This window comes from Notamacropus eugenii, chromosome 3 (genome assembly GCF_028372415.1).
Source record: "Notamacropus eugenii isolate mMacEug1 chromosome 3, mMacEug1.pri_v2, whole genome shotgun sequence".
In the NCBI taxonomy this organism is placed as follows: domain Eukaryota; kingdom Metazoa; phylum Chordata; class Mammalia; order Diprotodontia; family Macropodidae; genus Notamacropus; species Notamacropus eugenii.
Genome location: NC_092874.1, coordinates 278,792,750 through 278,806,022, shown reverse-complemented (window position 1 = coordinate 278,806,022; position 13,273 = coordinate 278,792,750). Strand labels below are relative to the sequence as shown.

The window sequence follows — 13,273 nt, the reverse complement described above, 5'->3', positions numbered from 1 at the left end:
GTGAATCAAGAATCAAACATTTATGTGCTTACTATATGCCAAGCACTGGCGAGGTAATGGAGACAGAAAGATAAAACTGAAACAGCCCATGTCCTCAAGGAGATTACATTCCATATTAGGAAACAACTCATATAGAAAAAGTATTCAAATGAATACAAAATAAGAAGCAGAAGGAAATATGCAGTTATTAAGCACCAACGATGTGCCAAGCACTTTACAAATATTATCTCATTTCATCCTTACAACAACTCTGCAAAGGACGTGCTGTTATCATTCCCACTTTACATGTCAGGAAACTGAGGCAAACAAAGATTTGACAAGTCACACATTTAGTAAATAACTGAGGCCAGATTTAAACTCAGGTTTTTCCTGACCCCTTCTAGCCTCAGAAACTTACTAGCTGGGCAAGTTGCTTAACCCTGCTTGCCTCAGTTTCAACATCTGTAAAATGAGCTGGAGAAGGAAATGGAAAATCACTCCAAAGAGTCAGACATGACTGAATAACAATAGATGTGCCAGGCCCTGTGCTAAGCACTTTTAGCCTGAGCGTTAGAGTTGACAAATGCGAGGGAAAGGTCCCTGACTTCAAGAAGCTCAGTCTAATGGAGACTGTAACATGTGTATTATTATAAGATATATACAGAATGGATGAGGGAAACTCAGAGGGGAAGGCCCTAGAGACAGGATTCTTAACCTAGAGTCTGTATGCTTAAAAATTTTTTTTCATTGTATTTCAATATAATTGGCTTCTTTTGTAATCCTATGTATTTTATTTCATGAATTTAACTCTTTCATGAAATTAATTTTATGAATTTAACTTTGTCATGAAATTAATTTTATTTATTTCAATTTAACTACATTAATTTTATTTAACTATTTCATGAACTTATTGTAAACTGGGTTTCACAAGACTGCCAAAAGGGTCTATGAAACCAAAAATATTAAGAACCCTTGTACTAGCCACTAAGGGGAAACAGGAAAGGGTTCTAGAGGAATTTAAAAGAAAGAGTTGAAAGATGGATGCAAACTGAGCTTTTAGGGAAGACAATGAAATACAGAGTTGTAAGTGAGGGGTCAGGGAGTTCCAGGCATGGAGGATAACTCATCCAAAAGTATAGATGGAAATAGAGAGTCCTGTTCAAGGACCTGCCAAGTAGACCAACGGACCTGGAGAGTCAACAACAACCAACATTTATTAAACACCTACTATGTGCCAGGCCTCATGCTAAGTACTGGGGATACAAAGAAAGGTAAAAAGAAGGTTGCTACCTTCAGGGACCTTACAGTCTAATGGAGGAGATAACATGTAATTAAATTAATCAAAATTAAGTAAATTAAATTAAATAATCTCAGAGAAGAGGCATTAAGATCAAAGGGGCATAAGGTATAATAAGTCACTAGAAAAATAGGAAGGGACCAAGTTATGAAGGGTTTTAAGTGCCAAACTGATCCTGAACTGAAAAGGATCATGGAGATTATCCAGCCCTACTCTCTCATTTTATCAACGAGGAGCCTGATGGCTAAGGAGTTTAATGATCTGACCAAATCCGCACATTTAGAGAGGTTATTAAATGAACCTGGTCACCAGGTTTTTCCCTCAAGGAACAACTACAGGAAAAATGAGGGAGGGAGGTTCCTATGGTTTGTAGGCTTTGGGCTGGAAGGTACCTGAGAGATCTTGAGCTCAGCTCCCCCATTTTACAGATGAGAACATTTAGGCTCAGATAGATTGAATAAATTGCCTAAGGTCACATAGCCAGTAAGTGTTTGTTCTGCAATAGCAGAAGAGTTCATTGTTATTAAGCACTGAAAAATCTAATGCAATTAATCTATTTTCTCAGGAAGAGTTTGGTTATGCAGAACACCAAAGTGTTTTTTTTTTTAAGGCTACTCTCCCCTCCTCAAACAAAAAGGATTATTGACAAAAGTCAGATTTATTTCAACACTAAATTCTTTTCAAAGAATTGGATGGGATGCCATCTGGTGCAGTTAAAAGAAGTCTGGTTCCAAAAAGAAGATGAAAAACGCTGCACTCCTTTATTTGAAGAAGTGGGGGGCTATGGATGTAGAATGGTACATATACTGTCAGATTTGGTTGACACAATATTTCTCTTTTTATTAACTACTTTTCTGATCTTTCTTTTAATCATGATCATTATTATTAGTTACAAGGGATGACTGGCTGAGTAGGAGAAGGGAAGATCACTGGACTTGGGGGTCAGAAGCCTTAGGTTCATTCAAGTCCCAGTTCTACCACACATTAGCCATGTAACTATAGTCAGGTCACTTATTCCACAACTGCCTTGGGAGGGATTTTACATTTATGAAAACTGAGGCAAAGAGAGGTTAAGTGACTTGCACAGGGTCACACAACCAGTAAGTGTCTCAGACACTTTGCACTTAAGTCTTCCTGACTCTGGACCTGGTATTCTCCTCAATGTATCACCTCGATGCTTCCTTGACAAAGAAATTGATCTCCCTTGGCAGGACAAGCAATTCTTGGAGGTGGGGAGAGGAGGGTAAAGCCAAGATAGCAAAGTCAGGGACTCGCCTGGGCACTCTGCAAAACCCCTCCAAACACCTTTAAATAATTCCTCAAGGACATTCAATTCTCAAAGTTACAATCTTAGTAAGACCTCATTTATCAGTTCCTTTTAGTTAGATTAAATTTGGTTTAATATCAAACAAAGAGAATGTTGTATAATCATATTGCTCAAGATTTGTCTTGAAGAAAAGATGAGGTAATCCACTTCCCTCCTTTCTCTGCACATACCGTCAAACTTTGTTGATAAGTTTCTAAGTTTGAATGAACTGCGTTTTTCTTCATTTTTGTTTCTGTATGTTTTGAATCAATGGCTTGCTGGGGGTAGAGGAGAGAGAGATAAATTCAGAAAAGAAGGTGATGTAAAAAATGAAAAAATATGAATGAAAGTTAAATATTTAAAAAATAGAGAATATGGTAGATTTTTTAAACTTTATGGTAATTACAAAGCAACATTATACATAGCAATTGGATTCTGCATTTGGCAGTGAGGAATATCTGGGTTCAAATCTCAATTTCCAATACTGACTAGTTATATGACCGTGGGCAATTTGTTCAAGCTACTTGAGCCTAAATGTTCTCACCTATAAGGTGCTTTCCAGCTCAAAGCCTACAAACTGCCGCTGCTGACACCACATTCATAGGATTCTAGATCCTGAGCTAGAAGAGACCTCAAAGGCCGTATACTCTGACCCTCTCATTTTGCAGATGAGGAAATGGAGTCCTTGAAAGGCTAACTTGCCCAACTACACAAAGTAGTAAGTTTATAAAGTAGGATTTGAACCCAGGTCCTCTGATCTCCATACTTGCCTTCCTTAAGCATGGAAAAGGGAATCAGTCATTAATTATTTGTAAATAAGGAAATATGGTCTGTGCATTTTCAAACCAATTTCTAATGCCCACTTTCTAAAGCCCTCTACCTGAATACTTTTAGCTAATTTTTCCCAATTCCCCAAAGAAAAATAACAGTAGTTTGCATGTTTACCTCACAACAACCATGTGAGATAGGTACTATTTTTCTCCTCTTTTACAGATAAGGAAACTGAGGCTGAATGATGCTCTTTTTGATGGAAATGAGAAAACTCAGGTTGGCTTAACTCCTGGGGGGGGGGGGGGGCTGCCTTACCACTCCAAACACCCAGAGTCACTACCTTCTAAGTTTTCATTACTTTTGTTTAACTACCTAGACTAGCAACCCTCATCTGATGAGCTCTCCGTGAAAAAGAAATTCAAATCTCTCAAAATCTAAATGTCTCGTTCACCAGCAGGTAACACAGCAAAGTGAGGACAATGGATGGGTTCTAAATATAAAAGAACTACCTCCCTGCCTTCCTTTTTTTTTTCTCCAATGGAAACTATGTATACAAGAGACAAGGTATCTTTTCAGTTTCATCTGGCTTGGTTGCTGCCATCACCTCCCTAACATTTTCTTTGGACTGGTAATACAGTGGACTTCCTGTTACTATACCTTGATGTTAGGCTAAAAATCATGACTCATCTTTAAGTCACCTAGAGAGCAGTGAGCTACTTCATCATCCAGCAGCTTGGTCTGGCAAGAATCATCCACATTCCAGAAAGAGGAGTCAGGCTAGTCAACCAAGTTGTCAACACACCTACAATCCCTGTAGAAAAATGCTCTTTCAGTGCATTAGATTGTGACAACCAGGATGATGGAGAGAGCAACAGTTCTGTCAGAGCACCCAGGTACAAATACTGATGGTGGGGCTTTTTGCCTCTGTGACACTGGGCAAATCACTTCCTATAGTAAAGCCTCAGTTTCCTCATCTATAAGATAAAAAAATGGACTGAATAGTCCCCTTGCAGTTCTAGAGCTATGAGTCAATATTTCCTGGCCAATCAGTGGGTTCACTGGGCAATAACTGGGTGAAATACCCATTCATTTTGCTGTACCAGACTGGCTGCCACGGCAAAGTAGAAATATGCTGAATTTTGTTGTCAGAGGACCTGGACTCAAGCATTCACTTGACTGCAATAGTTCCTTCCAAGTCTAGATTTATGATCCTTGAATCTAACTCAGGACCACTGACACCCAAGCCAGAGAGCTGGGATGATTTTTAGAGTCAGCTCAAGACACAAGACACAATCACTCCAGCCTGAGAAAGCCACAGTCATAGCAGGTCTTCGCCTCCCCTGGCCAACTGACACTTTGGACTCTTCATTCTGTGTATGGGTGATTAGCCCCTCAGCAACCACACTGCCAACTTCCTCATCTTTCATACTCATGAACAAAGCGGATGGTGTACCACCCTCAAAAACCACAGTGAGTGAAGGATTCACCACCTCTCAGAGAGCTTTGATGGTGGTGACTGAGTTGTTCCAAGGGGCTGCAAGAAAGCATAGCTGCAAATTAACAAGCAGTAAATCATTTTCAGTGAAAACAAAGCTCTTCCTTCACTCCAGGAAGTAAAAGCATGACTTTAGAGAGTTTTTAATTAATTTCTTTAATGAGACCACTGTTGTGAAACCTTCTGTGGGAAGGTGCTTCTGGAAGTAATACATGTAAATTATAGGAGTTGGACCCTTGAGGACCTGGAAGGATCTCAACAGGTCATCTAGTCCAAACCCCTCATTGCACTGAAGAGGAAACTGAGTCAGAAGAGGTTTTTTTAAAAAGCCATCCATAAAGATAGGTTATCTGATACCTGATGGCATGGAAAGAGTGCTAGAATTGGGCTCCAGCCATAAGCCCATTGACAAGTGAATGCAGGGCAAGTCAATTCACCTCTGGGAACCTCAGTATACTCATTTATAAAACAAACAGCAAATTCACAATACTTGTACTCAGTGGTCAAAAAAATTCTGTATCCACCCATGCAATAATCCACATATCACTAAATATAAAAACATAACAGCCCAACAATGACCTGTCCTGGGATTGTTTCTGTCTAAACTCCGTCTTTTTTATTGTTCAGTCATTTCAGTTGTGCCTGACTCCTCATGACCCCATTTGGGGTTTTCTTGGCAGAGATGCTGGAGTGGTTAGCTATCTCCTTCTCCAGCTCATTTGACAGATGAGGAAACTGAGGCAAACAGGATTAAGTGACTTGCCCAGGGTCACACAGCCAGGAACTATCTGAGGTCACATTTGAACTCAAGTCTTCTTGACTCCAGGCCTGATGCTCTATCCACTGCACCACCTAGCCACCCCAACAAAGAACAAAGGAGCATAGAATCAGAATCAGAAGGTATCTTAGAGGCCCCACTGAGTTCAATTTTTACCTCTCATTTTACCACTGAGGAACTGAGACCCAGAGGGGTTAAGAGACTTGTCCCAAGTCACAAAGGTAGTCAACAAGCATTTATCAAGTACCTACTACATGCTGGGCACTATGTTCCCAGTTCATAAACATTTATTAAGTACCTACTAAGGCATCAGATACTGTGCTAAGCACTGGGCATATAAAGAAAAACAAACAAAAACTATAGTCCTTTCCTTCAAGCACCTCTATAGCGACAGAAAATTTATCTTGTTTTTGTGTGTGCTCATGTATATATATATGAGAAAAATTGAAGGCTATAAATCCATGTGGGAGATTTTATATATATCAGATATATATAAATAATATATTATTATATAAAGTATATATATGTGTGTATATATATATGTATAAAATGGAGAATATATATGCATGCCATATGGGAGATTTTACATAGAAAATAAATTGGAGATTCATATGTATTAGAGAATATATAAACATAACACATCAATTGGAGACTATATACATATATGCATATATATATATATACATAAACACATACACACATATATGCACATATGTATGTATATCTCATATATATATGTGAGATAAATTGGGATCACCAACAAAGGGAAGGCACTAAGAATAAGGAATACTGGAAAGGATTTCTTGTAGAAGTTGGGATTTTAGCTGGCACTTGAAGAAAACCAGGAAAGCCAAAAAGCAATGATGATGAAGAAAATTCCAAGCATGGTGACAATCAGTGAAAACACCCTGAGTCAGGAACTGAAGTGTCCTCTTCAAGGCACTTTGAGGAGGCAGGTATCAGTGGGTCACAGAGAACACAGTGGGGAGTCAGGTATATGAAAATTGGAAAAATAGGAGGGGGCTGGCTATGAAGCCCTTTGAATTCCAGAGGTCCTGAAGGTGTTAATGAACAGATTCAAGATTAGAATCATGATTCTTTGACTCTAAATTTTCAGATTTACATGCTTAACTAGCTGTGTGATCCTGGGCAAGTCACTTCACTGCTGTCTGCCTTAGTTTCCTCATCTGAAAAATGGGGATGATAAAAAACCGCCTATCTCCCAGGGCTATTGGGTTTTATCAAATGAGATAATATTTGTAAAGAACTTTGCATAAAGTGCTATAGAAATGCAGGCTGTTGCTATTACACGTCTCCGCATGAGACAAGAACAAAACAGTAACAAAAACACTGGTTTCTAGAACAAAGGATTTTTAGCCAGGGGTCCATGAAATGAGTTTTAATATTTTGATAGCTTCATTAAAATACAATAGGTTTCCTTCATAATCCTATGCATTTTATTTTATGCATTTAAAAACAAAGGGGTCACAGGTTTCAGCAGACTCTGTCAAAGGCATCCATGACAAAAAAGAAATCAAGAATCCCTGCTCTAAAATGTTAAATATAAACTAGTAATAGCAAGAGGCTGACTTATCCCTTGCCCATTTTTATAGGAATACCACTGAAAAATAATAGATTTCCAGAATGCATTTCCTTCTTACCTCTACCTCTCAGAACTTCTAGCTTCCTTCAGAATTCAAGTCAGGTTCTATCTCCTACATGTGGTCTTTCCTGATGCCCTACCTATTCATGCTTCCCTCCAAAAAACTACTTTGTATCTATTTTATTTATTTTTTGCATTGAGTTATATACGGATATATTGTTTCCTCCCCGAAGAGTATGAGACCCTTGAGGGCAGGAGCTACTTAGTTTTGTCTCTGTGCATACTTTGTAATTGTTTGTTGATTTATTACAGGACTTTCGTTATTTTATTGAAGGTGACGTGTCTTCTTAAGCTATTAAGTAAGCTATTAAGATTAAAACACAATTTTACCTCTTACCTACTGCCTGAAAAGCGCCTTGCTTATTTAGGAAGGGAATCAAGTCATATTTCTAAAGCCCTTAATGCTATTATAAATGCAAATGACCAGTCATCCATCTTAAGGCTATTTCCATGCATATTTTTCCATTTTAAGATTTTATTCCTGATGGAAAAGAAGAAAGGGCAGCTAAGTGGTGCAGTGGATAGAGTCAGGAAGACCTGAGTTCAAATCCAGCCTCAGATACTTACTAGTTGTGTGATCCTGGTCAAATCACATAACCTTGGTTTGCCTCAGATTCCTTCACTGTAAAATGGGGATAATAATAGCACGTACTTCTAAGTTGTAAGAATCAAATGAAATGACTTTTGGAAAGTACATGGTACAGTCCCTGGCATGCAGGAGGCAATGTGTGAAGCCACAACATTCAGGCTCGTCGGCAAATAATCGATATTCTCTCCGACTTCTCTTAATGTCAGGCATTCAAAAAAAAAATGGAGGGTAGGCACTATTTCACTTTTTGTCTTTGTGTCTCTAAAAACTAGGTTACTGTGGTTCAGAGGACTGTACTTATCCTAGGACATAGAGTTCAACACCCCCTCCCCCATGACCTTTTGACAGATGAGGAAAGTGAGGTAAAGAGGACTTAAGTGAAATGGCTAATGGGTCTGAGGCAAGATTTGAAATCAGGTCTTCCCAATTACTAATCCTCCACTTATCCACCATGACACTTAGTAGCCTCTGTCTGATAAATTTTTATTGAACCCAATGGACTCTAATAGGTTGATACAGTGGAAAGAACGCTGGATTTGAAATTCAAAGACCTGGGTTTGACTGTCAGGTATGACACTTACTGATCCAATGAGACAATAGACTAAAGAGCTTTGCAAACCTTAAACTGCTATATAAACGCTAGCTGCTATGGACGAGTTGGAATAGATCAGGGTTTCTTAACCTGGGAGTCTGTCGACTTGAAAAAAAATTCAAAACTATTTTAATAGAATTGGTTTCCTTTATAATCCTGTACATTTTGTTTTATACAGTTTTATACATGATTCTGAGAAAGGATCTGGAGGCTTTAGCAATCACCCAAATGGGTCCAGGTCACAAAGAAATGGGTAAGATCCCCCTGCCCTAAATGGACTCAGGGGTCCCTTTCAGTTTTAAAAGCCTATGCTCCTATAAGTAGCATTACTTGAGTGCCTAGAAGTCTAGAAACTTATACTTTGCCCAACGTGACCAAAAAGCTGTGCCACTGAGATAGCACTAATGCAATTTATTATATTTTCCAAGAAAAATGTATAATTTATCTGTACATTCATAGCACTGCAGATTACAACTTTAAATGTCCAGTCCAGTAGTGAAGTATGAAATTGTGTATGAACCCAATGCATTTCAAGCTCTAGTCTGAATTCTAAGACTCTTCGCTTTTTCAATTTTAAGATGAGCAGTCTCTAAACACGGGAATATCCTAAATCTCCATCCTTAAAGAAACCTCATAGAAACCTGAGAACTCATCTGAAAGCTTTTTGTTAGAGTAATTCTGCTATCAGCTTTGTAGGGAACAAATATACATATCTGCCTGCTTGATGAAAGGAAGACACATGGAGGCAGGAAGACCTGAGTTCATGTCTAGCCTCAGATACTTAGAAGTTGTGTGAACCTAGTCAAGTCACATAGCCTTTGTTTGCCTCAGTTTCCTCCAATGTACCTAGTCAAAGAGGAGGGATCAACACACACTTGCCAAATTGCTTTGCTATATTTTAATAATGGGCTAGAGAATGAATCTGATTTGATAGAGACTGAATTTGAAACTTGAGGATGAGGGGATTCCTTCTAGTAATGTAGGTTAGAACCTTCTAAGAAAATCTTAGTTGGCAGGGAAACTGAGAGATTAAAGAACTCGCTTGCCTAAAGTCACAGAGCAGCCAGTATGGATCACAATCCCTTCTAGAACCCAGGTTTTCCTGGCTCAGAGGCCAGATGGCTAGCCAATTTCCTTCTCCATAACAACCGCTAGGTCTATGATCCATTAAAGTTTGCAAAGGACCTTCTTCCTTTGACGAGAGGAAGCACAAAGTGTTCCCCTCCTGTCCTGGTTGTACAGACAAAGAAACTGAGGTTCAATTACTTGCCCACTCCCACCACAAGTGACAGAGCCAGTATCTGAACTACAATTCAATTCCACTAAGTTCACCAAGTTCCTAAGTCGGACACTTCCTTCTACACCAAGATGCCACTGAGGTGGGATACTGGGTCTTCCTAAAAGTATCCAGTGACTGCAAATTCCAATAATGCTCCAAGATAGAAAAGGATCACAGGGTACTTTTCAAGCGTCTCCCATGTCTCCCACACTCACTCTCTCAATTTTTTTTTTACGCAATTCAACACCCCTTTATCTTTTTTAATGGAATAATGACATTTCTCTGCAATCACGAATGGTTTAAAAAGACAAACTTACCTGCCAAAGCCTTCATCCTTTTCATAACTACCATATAAATGCCAGAGTCTTTCACACACACACAGTTTCTACTTACAAGTTTATTAGTGACACCTCCAAAAAAAATATAGGCAGTTTTCTCTATGGACAGACCCAGGAACCTTCTAAGACAATCTCTAACTTAATAATCCCCATAAATTGAAACTCATAACTGACCTTTTCCCAAATAAACTTGTACAACAGAGGGGGAGATATCAGAGGGTTATTTTGCTTGGCAACGGGGATCTGAAATTGATTTAGGGTCATTAATAGATGTCTGGAACATGTTTCAGCTTCTCTCTCCCTCCCTAACCCTCTCCTCCCCACCCCAAGGAAAACTACAGTAAATATTTGAGAAGATGGGTCTGCAAGAACCTCGGGAAGTCAAAAAAGCTCAAAGCACATGCAAAACAAATTAGGGAGGGGAAAGGCAAGCTGGCTGGCCAGAAAAGAAAAAGAATAGTCATAGAGGCGAAGGGGAGATGCGACTCTGCAAAAGTTTCGAGGGCTAATCTCCTTGCAAAGCTGCTGAGCCTGGAAAGTTTTATTTTGTTCCTGAGCCCCTAAATAAATAAAGATGTAACTTGTCTCCCTTTCAGTCGCTGGGCTCTGTCTGAGAGAGGCAGGACAGGGGTTGGCTTCACAAAAACCCTCCTGTGTTAAAAGAACGGAAACTCCTAATGAGATTAGTTGGTGTGTGTGTGTGTGTGTGTGTGTGTGTGTGTGTATGTGTGTATGTGTGTGTGTGTGTGTGTGTGTGTGTGTGTGTGTGTGTGTGTGTGTGTGTGTGCAGACATTACTTAGCAGTGACTGAAGGGGCTCTCTTCCTGCAAAAGCCAGTGGAAAATTCAGGGAACTTTTTCCCCCTGCAGCATCAGTCTTTCTAACCTTCTCCTGCAAAGCCAAATCCAAAAACAACTCACTCCTTTCTTCCCCACCCCCTTTTTTTTCAGGAGGGTGGAAAGTGGCAAAGTGGGCCAGGGGGCTTTAAAACGCTGGAGGGGGGGCACGGCAGGAATAAGGGGCCGGGGGCTGGAGAGACTCTTGAAGACTACAAAGGAAACTGTAAAAAGCGCAAATACATAAACCTGAGCAGGAGAAAAACCACAGAGTTTCTTTGTGAGCTGCTGAAGTGACTCATTTTCAAGATGTTGTCTGGTGCCAGTTTCAAAGCGGAAGCGCATGGCAATTAGTCCTCCTGTTTCCAGACAAGCCAGAAATTCTCCCGACACTCTCCTCTTTTTTTTTTTTTTAAAGCCCCTTTTGCAGTTTCTGAAATCATAGTGCTTGCTCCCACCCCCGGCCCCAGAAATGACTCCTCCTCCTCCTCCTCCCTGCACACACTTTGATCAGCTGGGGAAGCCTAGCCAACAAACCCAGAACTCCTTTTTTGACTGGAAAAAGAAAAAAAATGCACGAGCAAGCCTCTCCAGTGTCACGCCTACCCACCCCCTACACTCTATTGACAAACATTTGTGATCTCTGAAGGCCGGACTGGCCAGGCTGAAGCCTAGATCTTCCCTGCCCTTGGCCCTGGTTCCAACCCCTGCTAGCTTCAGGGACCTTTAAATGTCCCACATGGGGTGCGGAGGAGAAGTCAGGGCTCTCCCCAGAGTGACTGCTCCATACTCTCTTCCCTACCCCACCTACACTTTCTCTTCCCCCAAGAAAGTGACTTCATCTTTTCCCCCCTCCAAATCCCTTCACTTCTCCAAGGGAGGCTTTGCCCTCCCTCCGCCCCAGGGGTCCACCTAGGACTGGTGCAGCCTCTTCTAAACTCAGGGCTGAAATAAGCACACCGTCCAAGGCTCAACAAACAGCTGTCCTCTCTGCCCCGTTTCCTTGCAGACATTCACCCTGAAAGACTGGGGAGGAGTCTTCAACCTTCCCTGTCCATCCTTCCACACCCACTCCCCTTACCCTTCGGGGTGCGCCTCACTTCCCACCGCCAGCACTCTCTGGACAGGAGAAAGCGAGAGCGCCCCGGAGATGTAAGAACATCCCTACTGCTTTTGTCTCCCCCACTCCAGAATAAGGAGGCTCAAACAGCAGTCCTGCAACCCTCTGGTCACAGGAGCAGACAAAGTGGGGCAGACGGCCGGGAGGCTCAGGGCGAGTATCTGTCCCGGGGAGTGGCCGCCAGGGAGCTCAGGCAGCATCTATCCGTCTGTCCGGCTGCAGACACAGACAGACAGACAGACACACACACACACACACACACATACACGCACACACACACACACACACACACACACAAACACACACACACACACACACACACACAGCCTCTGCAACAAAACAGCCAGCCACAGGGGAGGGGCCCCTCTAGAGATACCCAGCCGATCCCCCTAGCCCCGGCCCCTGAGAGCACGCAAACTTTGCAGCAGCTCTCACTTTGCAACCGCACGAGCGAGCGAAGCCCCCTCAACTTACCCAGATGTCGGATGAGCTTTAACCAATTCTTCTGCTGGGTAATATTTTAAGAGGAACTGGGTAAAATCCCCTGATTTTCCATGCTGACAGGCGTCTGCGAACGGTCTGTTTCTCTTGTAATGAGATCCTGATTTCCCCCCCTTTTTTTTCTGTCGCTCTCTCTCCCTCTCCCTCTCTCCCTCTCTCTCTTTTTTTCTGCTGTGTGTGAGAGAGAGCAGGAAGTTGGAGCAGTCAGACAGAGAGCGGGCTCACTTCCTTTACTGCACTATTCCCCAAGCGGTTTGCAGTCTGTGTAAACAGGCTTTTCCTCCCCTCTCCTCTCTCTCTGGCCGCTGATGTTCAGCATGGCTGTAATATAAGACACACACATAATAAAATGGTAACGGTAACTACACACACACACGCACACGCACACGCAGACACACACTCTCTCTGAACAGACACAGCGGAGCTCCTGACCCCCCACCTCTTCCTGTTCCACCACCCCAGGGGAGGAGCTTCTAAGCAGCTCCAACTTGGTACAAGACCAGTCTTTTCCTAACGTAGTACAAGGTGGCTGGGCTGGAGAAAAAGAGACATTTTCCTCTTATCCTCTATCCTCCCCCCAACTGTCCCACTCTGCGCTCTCCAGCCTCACTCTATATGGCAGCCCCAGAGCTGGAACGACATGATGGGCATTCATTTCAAAAAGAATTCGTCTTTTCCTGATGCAAGTCCACTCAGAACCATTGCTTAGAACAGGATGCAACTGGTCAT

The 13,273-nt window shown here is 41.6% G+C and overlaps 1 protein-coding gene across 2 annotated transcripts in view; it reads right to left on the bottom strand.

Moving 5' to 3' along the window:
- ELK3 (ETS transcription factor ELK3) overlaps positions 1 to 12,983 on the bottom strand; it is a 97,252-nt gene extending 84,269 nt beyond the window's left edge. For both annotated transcript variants that reach the window (XM_072655638.1, XM_072655640.1), the window contains exon 1: positions 12,518 to 12,983. The gene's annotated coding sequence lies outside the window, so the exon portion shown is untranslated. The remainder of the gene's footprint in view (positions 1 to 12,517) is intronic.
- Between the last annotated feature and the right edge of the window lie 290 nt (positions 12,984 to 13,273).